The 26,013-nt window shown below is 41.5% G+C and overlaps 1 long non-coding RNA gene across 1 annotated transcript in view; it reads left to right on the plus strand.

Annotated features, from left to right (window-relative positions):
* LOC311427439 overlaps window positions 1-2,494 on the plus strand; it is a 46,596-nt gene extending 44,102 nt beyond the window's left edge. The window contains exon 5 of the long non-coding RNA XR_014687361.1: window positions 1,883-2,494. This is a non-coding gene — a long non-coding RNA (uncharacterized lncRNA). The remainder of the gene's footprint in view (window positions 1-1,882) is intronic.
* Window positions 2,495-26,013: the final 23,519 nt, after the last annotated feature.

The following is a 26,013-nucleotide window of genomic DNA, read 5'->3' on the forward strand; positions in this document are numbered from 1 at the left end:
GATTCCCAGTGCTCACCATGTAGTTATTTCTCAGTTGTTTGCAAACCCCAAGCACTTTAAAGCAGAAGAATAGTTAACTGCGTTCTAAACCTATGTTGCCTAGGATATTGTTTTTATCAGATACAAGACAATGACTGTTTCATTACAACATAATTATATGAACTCTGGCTCAAAATAAGAAACCACTATATTTCTTACAGCCTCAAAGAATAAACAAATTTCACTCTGAAATAAAAATTAAATGTGTGCATATTGCTCAGCCTGAGCTGCATCTCCAGACATAAGCCCACCATATGCCTTTTGTATTTTTATTACTACTATTTTTATATTCTGGGAAATGCCCAAAATAAACACTTCCATCCCTGCCTTGGTAGGTTTTGAAGTGGTGAAAGCTGTCTTTACTGGCTTCTGTGTACAGGACAAATTAGCAGGACTGCACCACAGATACTTCTGACTTAGTATAGATTTAAGTGTATCTATGGTGCAAAAGTAACTGTTATTTGATATGAAGGTGAAGAAAAACTTCCTGACTCTGGAAGCCCCTCCAGAAAGTAGTTTCTGTGAGAGCTGTGCATGCTGAACCAAAAGGGATACTCGTTTCTTAATAAAGAGAAAACATCTCTGCCGTCCCTTGCTGAACAAAAGGGCTTCAAGGAAAAAGTATTTATAAAAACTGTCCAGGAGATAAGAAATGTTGTTGTCTGGCTAATGCAGATGATGCAGAAGCATCTGAACATTGTTATTATTTTGAGGAGGTTTCATGAGCCAGTCCTGCAAGCACACCTTCCCTTGGAGCAGGTGGCACAGGCAAATCCTGCCCCAGCAGGTGTAGGGCTTGTCGGGCTTTCAGCTGCTGGTGAGCTGAAAGCTGGGCAGTGGTGTGTGATACCTGCAGTGCCTAATGTTACATTTGAACAACAAGTTCAAGAAAGTCATTATACACCTCTGGGAGAGAGAAAGATGACCCCTGCAATAAGTTTCAAGGGTTAAAAATACTATATCCACTGCATGTTATTATCCTTACACAAGCATCATTGCACCCCATAACAATCTCATTCTGATGTTATAAAAAGATCTTAATTAGAAGATCTTAGGAACACAACAACATTACATGTATCCAGGCATAAGGAGCTAAATAGACTGGTCTGGATCTGGCAGAGAGCTGAATAGGGTCTGTATAGTCTGTTTCACATAACCCCTGCTTTGTTGGGGCCACGGGTGGCAGAAGGCTGCTGAATTCATGCTTGCACTTAGAGCTATCACCTACATCCTTCCTTTCTCATTGAAACTTCTAAATACACCTGGCCATGAACAGATGACAACACTTTACTTAAAAGTGTTTGTCAATGTCTTAATGACTCCTTATCTCTGGTTTATAGCTTCCTACCTTGGCTTGTCACACAGAAGGATGCTTACAGCAATCTTTTATAGAAACCCTGTCTATTTCCTCCCAATCATAACTAGATGCACCTCCAGGGTGAGGCTGCAAAACACCCGACACAACCAGCAGTGTAGTTCTTATTTTGAGGGGTCAGGGGCACAGCCTTCCCCACATCACCCTTTCTATGCTGGAAACTGGGACGTGGGTCCAGACAGGTAGGACAGGAGACCTCAGATAATTCAACATTGGGCCGCAGGATAGAAAAGGTCAAACCTCCCCAGCCCCATCATGCAGCTGCTGAGGGAATTGCAAAATGGAGGCGGGTGGAAGGGCACCGGTGTCTGGCTGGCATAGAGGCCTTTTCCCTAACATGCCCTTTTGTTGTGCAGGATTCGTAGGCTCGATGCCTGCCTGCTCAGTCTGTGTGTGCTTCCTCTGCTGTGCCAGTGCTCCCTCCACCCCCCCCTTCACCTCTATCTTCCATTTCTTTTACCATAACAGATGCAACTTGTTCTTCCCCATGTGAGGACAGACCGCACATCAGAGGAGACAACCGCTCCCTACAGATTTACTAATGGAGCCAGGCAAGCTGTCCTTTGCAGAAGAGATTTTTCAGAGCCAAAATGCCTCAGCAGATTCTTGATCCTCGATTCTTTGCTGGACTAATTATGTTGTTGGAGGCTGTTCTCAAGCATGCCATGGAATGAAGTAGATAATTGAAGCCATAGAAGTGGCAAACGTCCTGTGTACTATTCACCTGCTCTTCCTGCCCTAAGGAAGGATGTGGCTTGATCTTGAGAGGAAAGACATCAGATCATTTCTGTTTCTTTCTTCTTCCAAAATCAGCTGCTAAGTGAAATAACAAAGTGTGCACAGGAATACTAACAGAGCTTTGTTTTTCCTGCTTGTTAAAAGCCAGCAGCTGCTTGGTGTTTCACAGAGCAAGATAAGCAATGTGACATTTGTGACCATTTGCATGTATTGATTTGTTTTACTTTATTTTGTTCTCCACTGAATTTCTTAGTGCTTTGGTACTGGAAAAAAAGCCTAAAGAATATCAAAATGATGAAATTGTTAGGAAGAAAAAAAATGAGTAAACAAATTGTGAGTTAATAGTTCTTCTATAAAGTGGCTTTGATGACAAGAGAATTAGAGCAAGATGATCTTGGCAAGCAGGATGTTGTGTTAGCTGCATAAACCTTTTTTGTGCTCATGTGCAGTCTCTTAATAGTTGGGTGGGATCTTCTTTCCACATTACATGGAGAGCATGATTTACAGGTTCAAAAGAAGATGACTTTTTTTTTTTTTTTAACTGCACAACATTTAAACAAAAATCTTTCAGTATTCCAAAACAGCTTTTCTGTTTAATTTATAACTAACTCAACTCTTCTCTATTTTCCAGATTTTTGTATTCATTTTTATGTTGCCAGTTTCATTTCTTTGCTTCCTTTTTCAGAACAGATCTGTCCTCCCCTCAGGTTCTACCTTATTTTACATTATTTTGAAAGTGAAATAATTAAAGATAGAGGCAATTGAGAAAGGTTGATGTCACATCTTCAGTCATGCTTTGGCTTTTCTAGCTTATGAATTGATATCCTTTACTGTAGTTGGTATTTCTTGCAAAGACCCCCAACACAGCTCTACCTCCACAAGTGGTAAGAAAAAGACACATATATATGGATCTCCAACTAAAACCACTTCCAGAATCAAATGGTCACTGCCCTGAATTGTCACATTGCAAATTTCAACATGTCTGTAGATTAGGGAAAGGGAAGTTGAGGGGAAGTTAACATCTAAGAATGATCTTCCTCTTCTCTGCTTTTCTCTGCCCTATCTCTGTGGTCCCTCCTGGGGACCAAAATAAGTGGTCAATACACACTCAGTCAATACAAAATTGCATCCTCTCTTCCCTGTGTCAACCACTCACTTTGTTGCTGTATTCATTCAGTCCTCTTGCAGCAAACATCTAAGTACTTGCTAGCTTGGGTCCCAGGTGTATCATACACAGCAGGCTCAAGATGTACTTCTTCTATCACTGAATCAGTAAGACCAACATTTTTGTCTGTCACATAATGTATTTTCCCCACAATATGAGTCAGTGGAATTAGCACGGGCTGGAGACCAAAAACAAGAAGGAAAGATTTGCTGCAATGTTCACAAATAAAAGAGAAGCCGAAATTGGTGTAACTTCTGAACTTGTAAAAGTTTCACTTGCAAAGGATTAGGCAATCTCTGACTTTCATGGAAATGCTTCAGCAGCTCCTATTTCACAAATGCCCCACACAAGATGAAATGGATTCACATTGGCCAAAAAGTCATGGGGGACAGTGTGGCTCCCAGTTCGTTTATCCTTAGCACAGAAAGCTGTTTACAGGGATATAAACTGGAGATATTTCCAGTAATGCTGCCCTCAGCTATGAAAGAATTGCAGAGACCCAGACCTCACTGGAGTTCTCTTTCTGGATCCCAGTTAATGCACTGGCCTGGCCACTTCTAAGCTGTGTTTATAAATTCATTGTTATAAGAGCATTGGTGTACACCAGACTTTTTTTTTTTTTTTTTTTTTTCCTAGAGGGGGAGAGGGGAAGGCTGTGGTGTGTGGGGGATGTTGTTGTTCTACAAGCAAAACCATGCCATAGATTGTAGTCATCCTTTGGGCTCATGTTTCACAGCACCATCTGAAGCATATCAAAATAGGGCAAGATTGCCTATCATGTCATATCGTACCAAACACAAACCTATTGGTATAAAAAAAGCATTAGTGAGTTATTTTTTACTGAAAGTACCATATACACTGCCCTTCACACATCCAAGGGAGGAGAGGTCCTTACTATGATGACTTTGACCTAGCCTAAATAGTATTTTTCAAAGGGGAATCCGTGTTTCTAATCCGTGTTTCACTTATTCTGTGACCATACAGGATATTGTGGGCATTGTATGTTTGTGTCATGGTAGTGAATGGAGTCCCTCCAGTGTAGGAGTTGGGTGTGCTTATCACTTCTTCAAAGTGCACAAGTTATTTGGTAGGAAAAGGCTGACTATGTAAGAAAACATAGTTGCATAGTTGCAAGCATAAACAAGGTTTATGCTTGCATAAGAAACAGTGTGGCCAGCAGGGCTAGGGAAGTGATCGAAAATTGCTGGGGCCGGTGCTCTTTAATATCTTCATCAATAATCTGGACGAGGGCATCGAGTGCACCCTCAGTAAGTTTGCAGATGACACCAAGCTATGCGCGTGTGTCGATCTGCTCGAGGGTAGGAAAGCTCTGCAGGAGGATCTGGATAGGCTGCACCGATGGGCTGAGGCCAACTGCATGAAGTTCAACAAGGCCAAGTGCCGGGTCCTGCACCTGGGGCGCAATAACCCCAAGCAGAGCTACAGGCTGGGAGAGGAATGGTTGGAGAGCTGCCAGGCAGAGAAGGACCTGGGAGTGATGGTGGATAGTCGGCTGAATATGAGCCAGCAGTGTGCTCAGGTGGCCAAGAAGGCCAACGGCATCCTGGCTTGTATCAGGAACAGTGTGACCAGCAGGGCTAGGGAGGTGATCGTCCCCCTGTACTCGGCTCTGGTGAGGCCGCACCTCGAGTACTGTGTTCAGTTTTGGGCCCCTCACTACAAGAAGGACATTGAGGTGCTTGAGCGGGTGCAGAGAAGGGCGACGAAGCTGGTGAGGGGCCTGGAGAACAAGTCCTACGAGGAGCGGCTGAGGGAGCTGGGCTTGTTCAGCCTGGAGAAGAGGAGGCTCAGGGGCGACCTTATCGCTCTCTATAGGTACCTCAAGGGAGGCTGTAGCGAGGTGGGGGTTGGCCTGTTCTCCCACGTGCCTGGTGACAGGACGAGGGGGAATGGGCTTAAGTTGAGCCAGGGGAGTTTTAGGTTAGATGTTAGGAAGAACTTCTTTACTGAAAGGGTTGTGAGGCATTGGAACAGGCTGCCCAGGGAAGTGGTGGAGTCACCATCCCTGGAAGTCTTCAAAAGACGTTTAGATGTAGAGCTTAGGGATATGATTTAGTGGGGACTGCTAGCGTTAGGTCAGTGGTTGGACTTGATGATCTTGAGGTCTCTTCCAACCTAGAAAATTCTGTGATTCTGTGATTCTGTGAAAAAGAAAATCAACCAAACACAAACATAAGCCTTAATTGCTCAGGAAGATGGCTTTATCTCTATTACATTAAAGTTGTATTTAGCTATAATTTTGGTGATTATAACTAAACAATAAACAGTCCCTTTTCCAGGCAAAAAATGTTATCAGAAAATTCATCCACTTTCTTCTTCCCCCTTTCTTGATAGAAAGGATCATCTCTCCTATAACATATTTGAGACATGCATAAAATATCTATCAAAATATCTCTATTAACCACATCTTTAAGATGGAACATAATTTCCTTCTAAATGAGCCTGTCCATAGAACTTCTCATGTGTTCTTTTACATTCTGGTGTAAATACATGGGGTATGCCAGTACTACCTAAAAACAACATGCAAATATCACTTTCACGTTTACTTACCAACTTGTTTGCTTACCTGGCGTGTTTCATAGAATCAATCATAGAATCACAGAATGGTTTGGGTTGGAAGGGACCTTAAAGACGTAAAGAGGTGCTTCAACCCTTTGATCACCTTTGTGGCACTCCTCTGGACTTGTTCTAATAGACCCGTGTCCTTGTGCTGGGGTCCGCAGAGCTGAACACAGTCCAGGTGGGATCTCATGAGAGCAGAGCAGAGGGGAACAATCACCTCAGTCACCTCCCTCCACCTGCTGGCCACACTTCCTTTGATGCAGCCCAGGATATGTTTGACTTTCTGGGCTGCAAGCACACATTGCCAGTTCATGTTGAACTTCTCAACCAGCACCCCCAGGTCCTTCTTCTCAGGGCTTCTGTCATCCATTCTTTGGTATGATTTTCATTGTTTTAGATACCCTAATCTGGGACTGTTCCATGTTACTTGCCCAACTATGTTATGGTCCTGCATTCTACTGGGGCTTCTTGCACTTAGAGAAATAGAGATGGAGATGAACGGTGTAGCTGCCACTGATGACTGATCATTGATGCCAGTGCTGTGTGACACACTCCAAACCAGCAACTTGAGCCCAGGTGAGAACAGTTCTCAAGGGAAAGAGAAATAAAATATCAGTGTGCCCCTGCTCAGGGCCAGGCCTATGTAGCAGACAACAAGTCCTCTACCAGAACAACTTTCTTCACCTGCTCTGGATGTGAACGGACATCCTAGCATGGGAGAGATACAGACAGAGTAAATATTTGGAGGAGACTAGGTGTTTGGAAACACCTGGCATTTTGAAGACGTATGTGGCCAAGTCTGGTACCTTTATTCTCTTTATTTGGTTGGAAGGTCTGGGGCTTTTAAGATACTCTGGGAGAGAGAGGTAAGCTCAAAAATAATCATTAAGGCCAATTCAAAGAGAGTTTTCAAGTGCTAAGGTTAAATCAACAGAAAGTTGTCTTAATGAACTTATAGACAACCAGAAACCACAATGCAGAAAAGGGTGAACTGCCTCTATTCTCAAGAGAAAGTTTAAAACAAGATCTTAAAAACAATTATTTAACTGTCAGTAACATTTAAAGTGATCTCATTGTGAGTATCTGCACATTCCTCTGTGATTGACATTTCATGTGGGGGCCTGGAATGAGCAGAGCTGTGGGGAATGTAATCTGTTTCCCCTAATCTAATTGATAAATTGGTGGGAGGAATAAAAATCGGAGGGATAGCTGAGACCTTGAGAGAAGTAAGACCCAGGGATGTTTTAGAGCATAGTGATTGCATTTGAGCTGCTATATATTAATATCACACTGCAAATAAGTGGAGGGAGTTCATACAGCAGAAAAAGCACTGTTATATCCTATAACTTTTAGTATGATTAAGATTTACTTCTTATCATGTTTAGATCAGTGAAGCCAGACAGTACCTGCCCAAGAAGCATGGACATATTAAAGAGGTACAACACATAGGATGTATAGTGCAGACATTACAAAATCAGAAGTGCATTTGGGATCACCACCTTCTCAATGTTAATCATAGAAAGAATTCAGAAGAATTCCACAAAAATTGCCTTCTGGTGAATAAGAAGTAAGGAAACAGGAAGGTCTAAAAGGCATTTCCAGGTAAAGAGTAGAGTAAAAATGAATGGGAAATACAGGCTTGGAGACAGAGCAAAGTCATCGCCTCACTGTGAGGTCTCATGTTTCTATTGTTTTTTCTTCCCACAGTAGCAAAGCTAAACGAAAACCATGATCTATTGCATTAGAATTGGTAATGTTATTGTAAGGGCAGTTTGAGAGTTTAATCCATAAGGTCTCAGTTTTGTTCCAAAGCAGAATAAAAAACTAACAGAAGAAATCTCAAAATCTTGAAACCTTGAAACCACAAAATGTTTTTCATTTCTTGCCAGCCTTGCTACCTATAATCCTCTTGCCATGAGTTGTCAAAATGCTACAAATGAAAGAACAGATTGCATCCAGGTGATCAGAGGGCTAGGAGCACATAATGAATAACTTGTCTGAGCCATGTGAAAAACAAGGGAGAGTTTTAATGAAAAGTTTTCTCTATGTGCTCCTCTCCTCTTCCCTTTGATGTCTGGATGATGTGTTGCCATATTAGAAGTGCAGGTCAAGACAGGTTCTTTTTCACAGGCATCAGCAGAATGCATCCAAGCTCCATTTCAGCTGTCCCTCTTGTATAGTAAAAAGCACAACAACAAAAGTAGCCTTGAGCGCTGTGTGGGATGGATGGTTAGGAGAAACTCTGTAAATGGACCCAGCTGAAATATAGAGACACTATTTAACCACGCAGGGATGGGGTTAAGGAAAGCCAAAGCCCACCTAGAGCTGAAACTGGTGAGGGAGGTGAAGGGCAACCTGAAAGGCTTTTGCAGGTTATTCAGCAGGAGAAGGAAAACCAGGGAAAATATGATTCCATTGCTGAATGGAGAGGGGGACCTGCTGACAAAGGATGCAGAAAAGGACACAGTACTCTGTGACTTCTTCACCTTGATTTTTGTTGGTAAGGTCAGCCTTCAGTGAACCCAGGCCTCTGAGAAAAGTCCAGAATGAGGAAGACTTACCCTTGGTAAAGGAGAATAAGCTTAGGGAGCACTAAAACAAACAGGACACACATAATCCGTTGTGCTTGACATGATACACCTACAACTGCTGAGGAAGCTGGCTGACATCATTGCAAGGTCACTGTTTCTTATCTTAGAAAGGTCATGGTGATAGAGAAAGGTTCCTGTGGGCTGGAAGAAAACAAATATGACTGCTGTCTTCTTGCATGGTGAGAAGGAAGATCTAGATAAATACAGACCAGTCTGTCTCACCTCAATCACTGTAAAAGTGATGAAGCAAATAATCCTGGAAGCCATTTCCAGTCATATGAAGGACAAGGCAATTGGGAGCAGTCAGCATGATTTTCTGAAGGGGAGGTCTTTCCTGGCCAACCTGATAGACTTCTACAATGAGATAATTGGCTTGGTTAAGCCAATTAGCAGTCTGCAGATGATGCAAAATAAGGAATAGTGGCTGATACACTATATGGTTGTGTTGACAATGATCAAACACTGGAAGAGGTTTCTTGAAGATGCAGTGAAGTCTTTATCATCAGAGATCATGGAATCAGAATCATTTACATGTAAGTTGGAAAAGACCTCTAAGAACACCAAGTCTAACCATTAACAAAGCACTGCCAAGTCTGCCACTAAACCATGTCCCTAAACACCACATCTACACATCTTTTAAATACCTCCATGAATGGTGACTCAACTACTTCCATGGGCAGCCTGTTCCAATGCTTCACAATCCTTTCAGTGAATATTTTTTTCCTAGTATGCTATGTAACCCCCAACCCTGTTCAACTTGAGACCATTTCTTCTTGTTCTTAGGTCATTTCCTCTTGTCCTAATCAAACCTGATAATAAAACCAAATGATCACACCTGACTGAACATGATCCTGTGTTGACTCTTTTTGCAGGGGGGTTGGACTAGATGATCTCCAGAGGTGCCTTACTACATCAAACATTTTGTGACTATAAAATGAGCTGAAAGCTGTACAAACGTCCCTTGGCTGTTGATTGATTTTGCTTTCATTAAAATTGTTTAGCACCATTATGTCTTCCACTGTTAAAATAGAAGTAAAGATTCTTTCTTGGATTATATGCAGATCATCTCAGTCCAGATTGTGTGGGAAGGAGTCCATTAGGAATATTAAAGGAGTCATCTGTACTTAGTATCAGTGGACGAGAGCAATTTTTTTTCATTTAATCCTTCTGCTGTCTCGATTCATTACCTATAAACTCTCTGTAGTTTCTGAAGATTCTTTTTTGGAAAAAGAAGTCTTGCTGATTAAGTGATACCAGGTGATTAAGTTATACCACGGCAATACTGATACCAGAAAATAAAAAGGAGTTTGCATGTCATTAACTAGTTTTCCAGTTGCCTAGTCTTCACCAAAGAATTCCACTAAGTCACTTCATAAAATTCTCTACATTTAAAAGAGAGTAAAATGACTAGCTCTAATTTTAAAATCTGCCTACTCCCACTTCAGTAATGCACCTTTAGTGCCAAAAGAGAAGTGTTAATAAGTTAAATATGTAAAAAAGACATGATTTAATAATTGCATGTAGAAGGAATAATGGAAACCTATTCCTTTACGTCACCAAAATTTCCACTTTGGGTTCTACTTTGGCAAATAATTGACATATATTTTATGTAGCAATTTACTTTTCACTCTTTTTCCTAATTAATCTTGCCTAGCCATAGTCAGGATGTAGAAGCTTTCCCTTGACAAGTCCAACCATTTGCAATATTTCACCAGATTGGAGATTCCACTGAGACTATGTGCAGTTTTCTAATACTTTATTATGAGTTATAATTCAGTTGAAAAAAATACTGAGATGACAGAGAAGGCTTTAAGTCTTGATACCATTCATATTCCATGTAGTGAAGTTTCACAAGTGAGTTGTCTGTGTAGAGAATGCTTTCAGGATGGCCTAGTAATTAACAGAAACACATCTTTACATAAAAGATTGTCCTTACCTGAATGTGGTCCTGGGCATCCTGCTCTAGGTGCCCCTCCTTGAACGGGAGGTTTGGACCAGATGATCTCCAGAGTTTGTTTCCAGTGGTAACAAATTTTGTGATTATGTGGAAAACCCATTTATTTATTTATTTATTTATTGAATGAGAGATTAAATATGTTCCTCATAATGTAATCTCCAGAGAAACATGACTAGAATCATAGAATCGGTTAGGTTGAAAAGACCCCTAAGATCATCTGGTCCGGCCTTTACCCTAGCACTGCCAGGTCAACCATTAGAACTTGTCACTAAGCACCACATCTACATGTGTCTTTAAGAGCTTCAGGGATGGTGCCTCAACTATTTCCCTGGGCAGCCTTTTCCAATACCTCATGAACCTTTCAGTGAAGAATTTTCTCCTAATATCTGACCTAAACTTTCCCCGGTGCAACTTGAGACCATTTCCTCTTGTTTTATCAGTTGGTGTTTGGGAGAAGAGACTGATCTCCACCTGGCTAAGCCTCCTTTAAGATAATTGTAGAGTGTGATAAGGCCTCTCCTGAGCCTCCATTTCTCCAGGCTAAACAACCGCAGCTCCCTCAGCCATAAGATTTGTTCTATAGACACTTCACCATCTTTGTAGCCCTTCTCTGAACAAGCTCCAGGGCCTCAATGTCCTTCTTGTACGTAGGGGCCCAAAACTGAACACAGTACCTGAGGTGTGGCCTCACCAGAGCAGAGTACAGGGAGGTGATCACTTCCCTTGTCCTGCTGGCTGCACTATTCCTGATACAAGCCAGGATGCCGTTGGCCTTCTTGGCCACCTGAGCACACTGCTGGCTCATATTCAGCTTGCTGTCGATCACTACCCCCAGGTCCCTTTCTGCTGGTCAGTTTTCCAGCCACTCTTCCCCCGGCCTGTGGCACTGCATGGGGTTGTTGTGCCCCAAGTACAGGAGAATCTCTGTTTATTTCTCTCTAAGTAGTTCACTAAGACATGTTCAGAAAGATTTAAGAGCTGATTAAGATTTGTGAAATATTATGGTAAAAGCAGGAGAAAAAATAATGTGAAAATGCACTGTATATAATGAAATGGTAACAACAGCACAGTGCTCCCAAGGGGTGAATATCTGGGAATGGTTTGGGAAGGTTCCTTAAAAAAAAGTCCACTTGGGTTTTTAGATTCAGAATTTCATCTGGTATTTGTTTCCTGTTACCTGCTCTGTGTTTTCTCAGAAGCACCAGAAGAGACGAGAATAAAGCATTATTTATTGAGCTAGTCACAGGGGTGGGCAACCAGGGAGTCTCAGCAGGACAGAGGCAGGCAGGTCCATCTATGGTTGAGTGACTATAAGGAGGGACACCCCTTAAGGAACCTCCATAAGGATCTTCCCCTTCCTTCCAAGCTCTGTTTTCTGCCCATGGTTGTAAAGGCAGCTCTTGTCCCAGGACATCACAGAATCCCCCAGAGCCGCCAGTCTACTTCCAGAGTTTAAAAACTCCCTTTAACTGTGATCTACCACAGCTTGCAGATACAGAAAGTGACTTTAAATGACATGGGTATAACAGAAAAAAATGGTCTTGACATAAAGTCCAGAAAAAAAAGAAAAAAAGAAAAAAAAAAAAGCGTAGTTTGCTGTCAAGGGCTAGTAATATCTAGTAATATTGCCAGTAAAAAAGAAAAAAAAATCATTTGGCATGCCTGAAAAAGAGAAGGTTAAAATAGTGCCAACTTCTCTGCCTGAATTCTGCTTCTGATTGTGCCCATATACTGTAAACAACTGTACACAATGAACAGAGCAAGGAGCAAAGTGAATCCTGGACTTCTTATTTCAGTCCTGTCTTATGAGGATCTATTTATACAGCCACCAGCCAATTAAAACCATTACAGAGTTAAAAGTCTCTCAGTGGTTAAGAATATACATATATACACTTGCAGACAATAAGCCTTACTTTTTTGGTCAGAAAAAAAATCCTGAGAATTCTGAAAAATGCTTTTGGGCCATGTATATGGTCTATTTTATGGCAAATCCCTTATACTCACTGGGAGGTGCTTGCAGGAAAGAAGAAAATTAAGTGTGAAACCAAACTCCCTCTGGTTTGATGCAACTGACTTGCCATTATGGAACCAGGTTGGACACAGCACCTTTCACAGTTTTTGGAGGGATGAGATTCTCTCTCAGGTGAGATTCTCACTCGTGAGGTCAATAGGCACCAGGAATAGTCTGGAGAGAAGCTTGTGCTGGCAGTTCTTTTGAAACCAAAACAGAGATCTTGACTACATGAGTGTCCAGCCCCTCAGGAAGCTGGCTGGGGACCCAATTCAAACTGCCAAGAGGGATAATGCAGAAAAACTGAGAAGAACCAGAGCTTTGTTTTTAACAAGAGAGAGAAAGAAAAAAAGAAAAAAGATGGGGTGAGGTATTGAAACTGTGTCCAGTGTCACCTGTTTTAGCCCCACCAGCATCTCTGTCACATATTCAAACTTTTACAAACATATAAGCATAAAGTGAGTTAAGCCAACCTTTTCTTGCTGCTGTTGTGCTACCTACTTAATGAGATACTTCATGTTGAGTGGGACACTGGTTTTCTTTTCCCAGATATGCCCAAAGCTATATAGATTTCTAATTTAGTTGATCTCACTCTTGTTCGCAAATAGTCCCATAGGAGCTGATCAGCACATTTAACTCCATCAAATAACCCACTTGGAAATGTACTTTTTGCCTCACATTCCTGAGATCACCACCAGTGACCATTATAGCAGTATTCTTCTCTATCCTCCCAGCTGGAGGCTAGGACCCAAGAAAAAAAGAGATGAACAGGTCAGGTGAATATGTGGCTGTGTGGCAGGTGCCCTGCTCATGCCATGCCTCCTGTGTTAGAAAGCAAGTAAAGAAGGCCGGAAACCAGCACAGCTGAGCAATGACCTGCTGGTCAGACAGGCACAAGAAGGAAATGCATAGGCTGTGGAAGCAGGGACATGTGGCCTGGAGATAGTGCAGAGATGTTGTATGGATGTGCAGGGATGGTGTTGTTTAAGCTCTTCATTAACAACAAAGATGGTGGGATTGAGTGCACCCTCTGCAAGCTTGCAGATGTCACCAAGCTGAGTGGTGCAGTTGATACACCAGAAGGAAGGGACGCCATCCAGAGGGACCTGGACAAACTGGAGAAGTGGGCCCATGTGAATCTAATGAGGTTCAACACGTCCAAGTGCAAGGTGCTGCACATGGGCTGGGGCAATCCCAGACACAAGCACAGACTGGGAGAAGAACCCAGTGAGAGCAGCCCTGCAGAGAAGAACTTGGGGGCTCTGGTGGACAAAAAGCTCGACACGAGCCAGCAGTGTGTGCCTGCAGCCCAGAGGTCCAACTGCGTCCTGGGCTGCGCCAACAGAGGGGTGGGCAGCAGGTGGAGGGAGGGGACTGTGCCCCTCTGCTCTGCCCTTGTGAGGCCCCACCGGGAGTGCTGCGTCCTGGGCTGGGGCCCCCAGCACAAGAAGGGTGTGGGGCTGTTGGAGCGGGTCCAGGGGAGGGCCACAGAGATGATCAGAGGGCTGGAGCACCTCTGCTGTGAAGACAGCCTGAGAGAGCTGGGGCTGTTCAGCTGGAGAAAAGAAGGCTCCAGGGTGACCTCACTGCAGCCTTTCAGTACTTGAAGGGGGTTTGTAAAAAGGACTTGTTATAAGGGCATATAGTTATAAGACGAGGAGGAATGGTTAAAAACTGAAAGAGGAAAGATTTAGATTAGATGTGAGAAATAAATTCTTTACTCAGAGGGTGGTGAGACACTGGCACAGGTTTCCCAGAAGCTGTGGCTGCCCCATCCCTGGCAGTGCTCAAGGCCAGGCTGGATGGGGCTTTGGACAACCTGATCTGGTGGGAGGTATCCCTGCCCATGAATTGGGTGGTCTTGAAAAGTCCCTTCCAACCTAAACTATTCTATGGATCTGTGATTCTATGACTATATGATAATTACTGCATCACAGCCACAGTTCTGGTTTCTGCTCTGTTTTCCTCCCACTATTGCAGAGGAGGATGTGGCCACCTCTCTGGCTTCATGAAGTTGTGTTTTTCTGATTTATGGCTACCGTCAGTTTGCTCTGCATGGCAGGGTCATTGAGACCTTTCACAGAAGTGGCAAATGCAATCTCCATTCCAACTGAAGGGCTTGAAATAGCTATGTAAGTGTAAAAGTACCAATTAAAATGCCCCATGTAAGGCATAGGTGCTGGATTGAATGTTTCATGAAGGGAATATCACTGCTTTTCCCACAAAGACCTGCCCCATAATGCTCAGAGAATACAAGAAGGCAGAGCACCAAGGCACGGCTATTTTCAAACCTCAGGAGGTACTTCCCTGAGCAGGGGTCCCCAGCTTCCTTGACACTGCACGATGCAGCAGCAGCCTGTCGCACCCCGAGCCCTCCAGCCCTGTCAGCATTCTCCACCACTGAAGTCAATAAAATTGCAAGCTTTCATCACCTCCGGATGGCCACACGCAGCAGTCAGTTGTGAACACAGCACGTTTCACACACGTCCTTTGCACCGCTCGGCACTGCAGATCCTCCGGGAGCAAGCTGGCAGTGTGTGTCAGCCGTACCTCTGCAAGGACAGAGACAGCTGCGATCTGCAAATGGTGTGAAAGGGTTTTACAATGGGCTGCATTTTACACATAGCTAGCCAGAGTTTACTGACATCTCTCAACCAAGATAGATACGGTGTATAAGCACGCCCTAGAGTAAAAAGATGCCCACTTCTTTTATTTATTTATTTTTTATTTAACTCTTTGAAAATGCTATCAGTAGTAACAAATAATAAAAGTCCCCCCAAAACTGCACTTTTTGCAGGGAGGAGAAAAATTTGCTGCAAAAGCATTTTGCAACTCCTGAAATCTCCAGACTAAATTATTTGCCAAGACGTAAGGCCATCAGTGTGCTCACAGAAATGGGCTCTGCAGTTATCACTCGTTAACCACCATCCAGCAGTAAAGATCTGGTTGGAGAGGGTTTAGCACAAATGTAAAGGAGGAGGGAGAGATATACGGGAATGAGACTGTGTGGCATATTTGTTTTGTTTTGACTTCTTTCCAGACATATTTCAGTTTACATAAATATCTGAAGGTTGGATCAGACAGGATTTGCAGCACAATAGTATTAGGAATGCCTTTGCAAAAACTGTGATATGGACTAAATTAGCCACCAAGCAAGGGGAGGGCAAATGAAGCTTTCTCAATGTATATATTTGAACACCACTCAGCATTTAATTATTTACAGATCAGAGGGACTGACTTCCTTGCCAGTTTCTCTTCTTTTTTTGCCTCCCCTCCCTCCATGTGATATGATTAGAAAGCGAACTGCATTTTTTTTGATGACTGACATTATCTGCAGTTCCTCGCCCAGAAGAAGATGCTTGCCAAATGAGGAGGTCAGGCAACGCACATGGGATGTCACGTTACAAGTGGCCTCTCCCTGACCTCCTGTTTCGGCTGCAGAGGGTTAAAGCTGTTTTTTTTTTTTTTTTTTTTTTGGTGTTTTTGGCATACTCTTTTGCCTCCCCCGGCTGTTCAGGGAAAGGCAAGGAGGACCCACCCTGAGCACAGGCGGCTTCCTGCAGCAGCGGGTGGGAGGCTCGCCCAGCCAGCGTGGCTGGGGAGCCTGGCACCAGGAAGGCTTCTGGAACTCTTCCAAGCACCTACACTTTCTATTCTGGCAAAGGGGATTTTTGAGGAAGGGCACTCTGAGGTAGAGCAAGAGTAAGATCTGGGGGAGAGCACCGCAAAGGTGAAATCTGTGAAGAGAGAGCCTTGCAAAAGCAAATTATCTCTTCCATGTTATTTACAGTGATGAAAGTCTGGACCAGCTCTGCAGAAATCAGTGGATGTATTCTGAATTCTGACAGGAGTAAAGGAGATAGCAATCTGACCCTGATGCTTAAAAAACTTTTTCTCGGAGTTGCTCAGGTCAGATTTCCTCCAGGTTCATTCTGCCAGGATAAAATATGTTTTCAGATACATCCTGTTGAATATAAAATATATTTCTTTTTTATTTAAAACAGGTTTTAAATTAGAGCATGTCCCTTTAATAAAGAAAGGCAAATGCAAGATCCCATAGCTGAGTAAAGCAGGAAAGGGCTTCAGAGTGAGATTTGATTGTTTACATTCAATGAAAGGAAAAGTCTGATCTGGAGTGCTCAGATTTAATCTTGGTACAGATTAAAATGGTGCTATTGTGTTCTGCTGGGCTGTTTGGAAAGGTGAAGCGAGGCTTTCCTAGGACCAAACCACTGCAGTACATACACAAGATTTACACACAATCACACCAGTCAGCCAAAATTGCAGAGTCAAGGCACAAGCGATACTAACATTGCCTTTCAGGTTTTGAATTTCTACCTGCTGTTGTAAATCACCCCTGAACATGCCTTTCGGTGGGTTTGTCTAGTCAATGCCTGATGTTTCCTGTTTCTCCAGCCCAGCTGCAAAAGTCAGGTGGTTTTTGTTTTGTTTTGCGTTTGTTTTATTTTGTTTTGTTTTGTTTTTTTGTGGGGGGATCTGTAGTCACTTCTCTGCTGTGTACTTTAGGCACTGCTTGAATCCTTTGCTGGAAATAGTGCTCATAACAAGAGTAGTGGTGCCTAACCCTTGGGGATGATCACAAAAACATACTAACTTAGTGCAATGGATTTCAACTCAAAAAGGACTCAGATGTGACTCCTAATATAACATAAAAGTGCTCTTACTGCTCTTCTGTTACATTTTTTTTGTATATATATATGATACAAAGCAAAGCACTGGAGCATGAGATGGAGTTTTTTCATTTAGCAACCCAATGACCCCAACAAACACTGGGGGGAGAGCCACGAGGTTAACACACACATGCTGGATATCAGATCTGTGTTTCTGATGAGCTGCCTACACTACGAAGTTTGTTAGGGGAAGGACCTATTAACATGAGATGTTATGCTTTGATTCTTTGTTCTGACAGAATTGATGTCTTGCTTTCTGAGACCAAAGAGATCAGGTTTGTTTCTAAGTTTTTAAGTTGTGACCCTGCATCAGGTGTTTTTTCTGCCACTGGAGCAAGACTTTTACAATTCCATAAGTTTGTTTCTGTCTTTGTAAGATGGGGGTCTCACCTTTCAGCATGTTGGGATGACTCCATCAAAATACCACTGAAATTGCTTTGAAAATGAGAGCAAAGTCTTTGGCAAAGCAGATAGCAAATAAAATGGTGTAGCAGGAGGTGAAAAGCAGTCAGTGTGGCAGAAGGAATTGCACCTGTGGGGACAGAACAACTGCACCTTAGAAAATGAGCTCCTTGCAGAGGATACAACACCAGTGACCCCTAATGCCTTTAAAAGATTATTGAAAAATGAATATATCCACCCAAGTCTCTGATTGTCAGAGAAAAAGTGTATAATCTATCTGAAGTTGCATCCTCCTGGTGGACTGTGAAAGGTGTTTACTGATGCAAGACAGGTGAGCCCTTTATATTCCTCCCAGCCTAAGCTCAGTTTCTTTTGCAGCAGTGAGGGAAGATCAGAGCAGAACTCCTCTTTGATCATCTTTTGGGTTTTGATGTATGAAGCCTTGGCTTTAAGATGTATGATACATAAAATTCTGTGTTTTTGTTGTGGTTGTTGTTGTTGTGGCTTTAGCATGGGACAGAGAAATTACTATAGCTTAGACCAGGACATACAGGGAAAAACAGTTGCTTCAGAGAGGAGAGGGGGCTTGGAGGTTAATATATGATGTTCATTACTGGCCAACCAATCTTCTCCCCCCATGTAACTAAGAAAAGAGAAAGAAAGGGCAGTTATTGCCTTTTTCTTGATGTTTTGGGTCTTTGCTTCACCAAAATTGCCTTTGAAAGAAATGAGGAGAGGAAAAGTGCAAATTAAAATGAGCAGATTTTATTCTGGTTGAAATATATTGCATTTTCAGTGCCTCAGTGTAGCAAGTGGCGGGGTTATGTGAATTCCCAGCCCAAAGCAGTCCTGAAGGCCAACATTTGATAAACACACCAGTCCAAACTACTATTAGCTTAGCTGGGAATCCTACACCTGTGACCAAATAGAAGATCTAATCTGAGCATCTGAAGCTGCACAGTGCTCCTGGCTTCCCTGGATTCTGCCTCTTGGCAAACCATTAGGAAAGGTCTCATCAAGTGGGACCTCTTGAGGACAACCTAAGCACCAAGTGGCCAAACTTGATTGAATTCAGCAGAGATGTATGCAGGGCCAAAACAAATTCTCGAAAGGGCCTGCCAGCCGCTCAGAACAGCAACAATAATAATAATAAAAAACTGTAGTGGGAAGGGAGGAGCCTCACAGCTGCTGGGCTGACTCAGTAAATAATGAGCATTCCCTGCACTTTTATGAGCTTGTCTGATCTTCGGCCCAGCTTCAAGACTTTCCTCACACATGTTTTCTCCCAGCTATCTGTTTCTGCCATGTTTTGATTTTCTTTTCATGTGTGTTGTGGATATACAAACACATCTCCTGGGCAGTTTCACATCAAGTGAAACCTGAGAGAAAATAGATATTAAGCTTAATTACTTGTTAAAGGGCATTTAGCCAGACTCTCTTTGACACCCACTGCACACTGAGCAGGAGGGAGGCTCTTTTCTGTAGCTGAAATTGGCAGCTGATGCTCCACGTGGCCTAAGATGCAGCAGTAGAAGTGCAACCTTTGTTAGTCAAGGGAAGCTAACTGGGAGGCAGAATTTCCTTTAGTTAATACTCAGTGGACAACATTTTAATTCCCTTTGCTATCAAGGATTGTTTTCTACAGTGTCTGGGTGGCACGTATGAGTCTTCATCTGCCCTTGCCATTCCCAGCTGTGTCAACGTGGGAAGTTCCAGGGAAAAGTCCCTCCTGTGCTTGTGCTTTGAACAGCTCCAGGCTGTGGACAACATGCATGCATAAATAAAAACATGGCTGACTTTCCATTTCTTGCAGGTATTTCTTTTTCATACTCTCTACCTTTGAGTCACTCCTCATGTGGGACTTAATGAAGAAAAACTTCCAACATATATTTACTTTTAGGCTTATGCTTCAGTTTCATTGACTTCTGTAGGACATGAGAACACACGGGGGCATGTCTGGTGCAGATAAATGCCAAAGGCAGACCAGAGAAGGAGGTTGATTTTGGTACATGCAGTTATGTTCAATCCTACCATCTTTTACTGAAATAGAACCTGACTCTTTGGTAGTTTTTTTACCTTGCCTTCCTCTTTTTATTTTCTTCTAAAGGGAACAGTATAGATATATTTTACTCACGTGCTTTGTTTTATTCAAATATTTGCTGCTGCTAACCACATTCCTCCCTTTCCTTTGAGAGATAACACCCACTTCCATACTCTTCCTACATCTGGAAACCCCCACAGATGTTTGTTCTGTAAAACCACCCTCTGTTCCAGCAGCAGAGTGCCTGTGGCTAAACTGAGAATCATAAATTAAAATAACCTATGAAGGCCAACACACGTGGAAAACACTGCAGAAGCAGTGAAATAATCCTCTGTAGAGACGTGAATGCTTGCATTATGATGAAACAGATTTTGAGGCCAATTTATCTAAAAGCTGTTGTGCTTATGAATACTCAAAGAACAACAGTATTCAGTCACAGTGACATTAAAAAAAAAAAAGGGAGTGGGAGGTAATAAAAATGCTGCAGGTTGCTCAAGGGATTGAAAAGATGTACCTGAAGTCTCTGAAAAGCCAGACAGAACCCTGGCTTCTCAGTGCATTTGAAACTCAAGGTCTGCCTAAGGGTGTCAAAATACTAATGTACACATGTAGACATCTAACAGTAGACAAGAAAAATAACACAGGGAATAATGAGCCAGTGTAGTCATGGTGAATTGTTATTTGATACGGGTCAAACCCCTGTCAGTCCCCCACCCTTCCTTATTCCACTTGAGAGCCTCCATCCTCTTCCTTCCCAGGGCTGAGTTGGATCAAGCACGGAGTGGCTCTTCCTTCCTGAAATGGTTTCTATTGACCCAAGTCAGCAGGAGCCTCAGGAGAGTGGGAGAAGACTTTGTCTTCCCCCTCTTCAGAGCTGACCTCCCACAGGGATTTCTCTGAGACTTTGGCACCATCAGAACTGAATATAAGCCTTGAAATTATTCTGAATCCAGAGTCCAGCATCAGACATGGGATCTCAATGTTGTCTATACACAATGAACAACTGGAAGTTAAACATGGCTCAATCTGCTCACTTAAAACATGTATCATGGCAATACTATACATGCAAAATCCTGGCATTGGACTGGCTAATCAAACACCTCAGAAAAGAACGTTTCTATTTGAAGATAAATACAAGATGACACATAGGCGCTGAAGAGTTCAGGTGCAGCTGTATATAATTAAAAGCGTTCACAGAAAACAACTTTCTTAAAAATTCTGTATTTTTATACTCCATTGTTCCTCTTGTTACCCAATGCAAAGATCTCTCCTATTGGTGAGTCATGTCTGAGTATTTTTACCCTGGGTATGATTGCTGTCACAAAAAATAGTCACAATAAACTCTGTGCACAGACAATACTACCTCTATAAGAACCACTCAAAGCAAGGCACACAAAGATGTCAGATATATCTATTCTGTTTATCTTTTCACTTCTTTCTTGGTGTTACATGTATGTAAAATAAAACTTTTCCAGCCTTGGCATTCTGGTACTGCCATCTCCTTCTTAAAAAATATATATAAAAATAAAGGAAAAAAAGTAAGACGTTGTGTCTTATATTACAGTACTATCAATTTGCTTTAAAATAAAGTGAGTGACAATGTATGGAGCATAGGGTATATTTTCCTCCATGAAGCCATAGATATTCTCAGTGTCCCAGAATTTTAAGTACTGTGCAATCATCTGGAATATCATGGCTTTCAGGCCATTACACTCTCTCAAAAAAGAACCCTCCCCCCAACAAACAAACAAACAAACAAACAAACAAAAACATACTGTAAATTCACTGTCAATTTATCTGCTTTGGAATCAGTCCATGCTCTGGAAAACAATTTAAAATTAAGTGGGAAAGGGAAATGATTATTTTATCTTCTATTTCGTAAGTGGGGACTGGGAGATTTTGCCCCTAATCCGGAGCTCATTGACTCAATGACACCCCTTCACGGTGATTCACTGAAGGTCATCCAAGGAACTTTTCACAACATTAATCAAAAGTCCATCCTCACCACAGAGAAGAGAGCTTACAAGGAAAGGAGGAGAAACACACACTTGACATGCTGTGTCTTCGGCAAACTCCTGAACATTGCATGCTCATGAAAGCTACAGGCAAATTTTGTATTGCTTGTGAACAAGCTCTCAGGATTCAAGTCAAGGCTTGCAGTCCTCTTTTCTCTAAAGGTGCAGCCTCTCCCATTATCAGATGAACAAACAGATTATAATGTTTTAGGCAGGATCTGCACAAAAGTTTTTTGGATTTAACAGCTTCTCTTCTAATCATGTCTGATCATGTCTTTCAAGTACATACATTGCAGTGTAATATTTCAGACAGATACATGCAGAAGATGTAACTTAGCCTTTCTCACAAGGGAGAACTCTAGGTCAAGAAAACACAGAAAAGTTTGTTATGTTTTTCTTTTTCTTTCCTTCTGAGAAGAAATCCTTTATCTTCAGGATAATGGAGCCTAAATAGATTACAAAACTGGTGTGGTAGAGAGTTAACAAATTACACAACCTGATTCAACCTGAATCTAATGTTCAGGGAATAATTACTAAGAAGTGGGAAAAGACAGAAAAACCTAAGCTTATATCACTAGATAGCCGAGAGCTGACAATCCTCTTATGAAAAACCATTAATCTCAACAAAAATTCACAGATTTCTTAATTGCTCATATACAGTTATCAAATGGCCAAGTGCTAGGTTAGATAATATTTAAAAATAAACTGTCATGAAAAGATCTGCATTTTTTCATTGCACTCTGAGTGCATGGTCTTTTATAGTATGACTAACTTTGTAAGCATAAGCAACATACAGCTATTTGTTCAAGTAGTCGCTATATCTCTTACTAAGATAATATTGGCCAAAAGAGAAATAAATTTCACAACACTTGTTAGAGATCAGATTGAAATTAACATTGAGAAACTACACTTCAGAAAGATCGGAGAACTAGTCAAAGAAATCTCCATATCAAGACTTGGGGAATTAAATTCTTTAAGCTTCAGCAGGTAGAATTCTTCTTTCTCCCACACTTGCTCTTTTTTAGCTTTAAAGTTTGAGAGTTACTATATAAAACAGTCACTGCAATAAGAGAGGTGTAATAAATTGGTAAATGAGTAAAAAACCAAATCATCAAGATCATCAAGATCAGTTAGCATGCTTACAAATATCTGGGGGAGTTTAAGAATCAAGTAATTTATCTGGTTAAAAAAAAAAAAAAAGAAGAAGAAGAAAAAAAAAGCAATTTTTATTACAATGCAGAGATGTAAAGATTTAGAGCCAGATACCTCTGTGATGAGCTAATCTGACTCTTGCAAGATGCTAGTTAAAGATTTTTGTGAAAAGTTTTCCATATCACATTCATAACATTTGTGTGAGCCATCGTGTATCTATTCATTTAAATGTGTTCCATGTAATAGATTAGCAATTAGACTTAAAAACTAAAACTATGAGACTGCCACTAGAGTATTTGTGGCTATTCTGGTCCTTCTGTCATACTAAGGGAAGGCAAACAAAATACCACGATAAAGAAATGTGATGTTGGAAGTATTGAAATACTTAGTTCAAGTGAAGGGATACAAATGTAAAACAAGTTACTTTTTTACACAGTAGAAGTTGCCTCCACACATCATCCATGAACTCAAAATCTTAAAGGATTCAAAAGCATTAAAGGCAATCCTCTGGAGTGTAAGGGTAGACCATTACAGAACATAAAACTCTCTGAGTAAATACCTTACCTGTGTGAGCATTTATACTTTGAGTCAAAGGGAATGAGGAAACATTTGGAATGGAAATATACTTGTGGCAGATTTTGTTTGATTATTTTCTTCTACTGGGTTTCTTGTACCTTCTTCCTGAATTCTCTGTTGTTGATGTCTACTAGATCTGGATCCAAGGCATAACCAGAGTCTTAGACAATAATTGCTATGTTCACATTTGAGAAATAGGTATTATATATTTTAAATTTGAGGTTCTAGTAATGAAAGACAAAATATTTATGATATAAAATATTTATGATGCATATAAATAGCTTTGTAATCATAAGACAAAAATCACACTCTTTAGGTCCTGAGCTAAAACCTCTGTGAAATTCATATACTCTCAAATGACTCAAATAACTTTTTTATCTCTTATTTGGTCATCCTGCTTTTTGCATATTGATACAGAGTCACAGAACAGTCAGTTGTTTACTTTTCAATAAAAATAGGGTTTTTTTGTTTGGATTTGAACATTCCTTTGTAAACTATTATTTCTTTATGACACAAAATTCCAGAATTGAGTATAACAGTCATTTTCAATTTGAAGCCTTTCTGTAGCAAAGGATTTACTGACTGCTTAAAGATGTGAGAAAGGGGATAGGAAAGGCAAATTCACATAATAGTTTGACAGTTATTGTATGTGTGACATTTGCAATAACGTTCAGCAAATACCAGAAAAGACTTGAGGTTCCCCACTCTGAAGAAGGCAAGAACCACTGCTCTAGAAACACCAAGATAGTATAGCTAAAACAAAATAAAACTGGCTTCACTGTAGCAGAAAGTAAAGTGCAAGAAGTAAACATGTAGAAGGTAGAAAAAACAATGTTTATTTATGTGTGATTTTATTTTATCACACTGTTTTTATTATAATAAATGTATGTCTTCTTAGAAGCTACTCAAGGCAATTTCACTTTTAGCAATCTATATCCACATACTCAAAATCAGTGTGTTGATGGTGATGACCTTACCCAGCCTCAGTGATTCTGATGGTTTTAATCACACTGGAGATAAGTGATATAACAATAACTAAACCACTACTTTTTACTGAGGCAAATCTGAATTCAAAAGGCTGGTCATTCACAAGTAATTTAGCATAGATCTGTTTTCACTCCCTCTTTGTGCCAGTGAGAAGAGAGATGGGAGGTTAGGCTGGAAACAAAGTTGGCTGCTCACTTGCATCTTACAAAGCACATTGACAAGTCCTGGGCTGACCCAAGGCCAGAAGGTCAGTGTCCTCCTGAACCAAGCCATCCTTTTCCTGCTTCCCCTAGACTGCATAGGCTCCAAACCTCAGTCACACCACTGGCATTTCATATGTTGTCAAGGCAAGACAGATGGAAATGCCCATGTATCTGCACTACACCAAGCTTCAAAGATAAGACAGAGTAATTTTTCATTGCTAGTCAAAAAGATCCACAAGATTACACAAGGCTCACCATCAGCACCCAGTGTTATGGTTAAAATTGTGACTGATAGTTTGCACTATTTCTGTGCCTTAGGGGGTCCACTGAAAGCTTCATACCCACCCACCATGCTAACTACCATGGGGTGCACTATACTGGTTAACTTCAGAAAACCCTGCCTGCACAGTGCACCACTTTACCTTAGAGGCTCCACACCCAAAAGACTCCCAGGCTCCACAGTCATCATAAATACTCCTAATGAGGAGCTTTTGCTGTATCTTTTGTTTACCCAAGCTTAGCGTTTCAGTGTCAGAGCCTGCTCTGCTTCCATTCAAATCAATGGGAGTTTTGCCATTCTCTCTAATGCAAGTAGCCCCTAGCATTTCATTACATTTGATGATGATGGATCACTATTCCTTCTTTGCAAGAACAATAGTTTAGCAACCATGCCAACAAATATGCATGTGCTTAGTTTTAAGCACCTGAATAGTCTTATTGGTTCCAGTGGAAGTACAAAAATTCTTGAAGTTAAATGCTCTTTTTTTTTGTTCTGACATAGTCAGTTCCCGGAATCCTCCTCTGTCAACTAAACATATCTTCCATTAGAATACATGCAAACTTGGTAAATCTAGACACAGTCATCTAAGGTAGGCTACTCTGGCTTCATATTGCAAGTCTCATAGCACATTATGCTAATAATAAAAATTCAAACTTATTAAATCAATTTGAAGTATACCTAGTTTTTTGTTGCTGTTTTTGTTGTTGTTGTTGTTTGGGTGTTTTTATAGTAGAAAAAAATATAAAGCTAGTGGTGTTTATATAGAACATTTTTCTGGATGGAAGTCCAATGTATTGGGTCATATACCAAATATAGGAAACATATGTTATTCAACATGGTGACTCACACAATGAGTAATGTAATCTGAAGAGTATATTCTCCCTTGTGAACAGACATAAATCTCAATAATGCTAATAACCCCATAAATCCCAAAGGGCCTCATCTAGCAGAAAGAATCTGCAGGCTCATGAGCTGTGCAGCCTGTGCAAGGCCACAGATGTCAGCTCCTCATCACCAGTCCAGCCCAGCCCTCTCCACCCTGGCATGCCCTAGGAGATCAGTGGTTCACTGGCAAACGTTTGCAGAGTGCTCAAAAACAGAGCCCGTGCTGGAGCCTCCCTCAGATGACTGTACAGGAGCTTTGGCTTCAATAGGTCCTCTTCTCTGACTCCAAAATTCTCCTTGAAGCTGGGACAGCAGGTGGGAC

Source organism: Aythya ferina (genome assembly GCF_964211825.1).
Source record: "Aythya ferina genome assembly, chromosome: Z".
Classification (NCBI taxonomy): domain Eukaryota; kingdom Metazoa; phylum Chordata; class Aves; order Anseriformes; family Anatidae; genus Aythya; species Aythya ferina.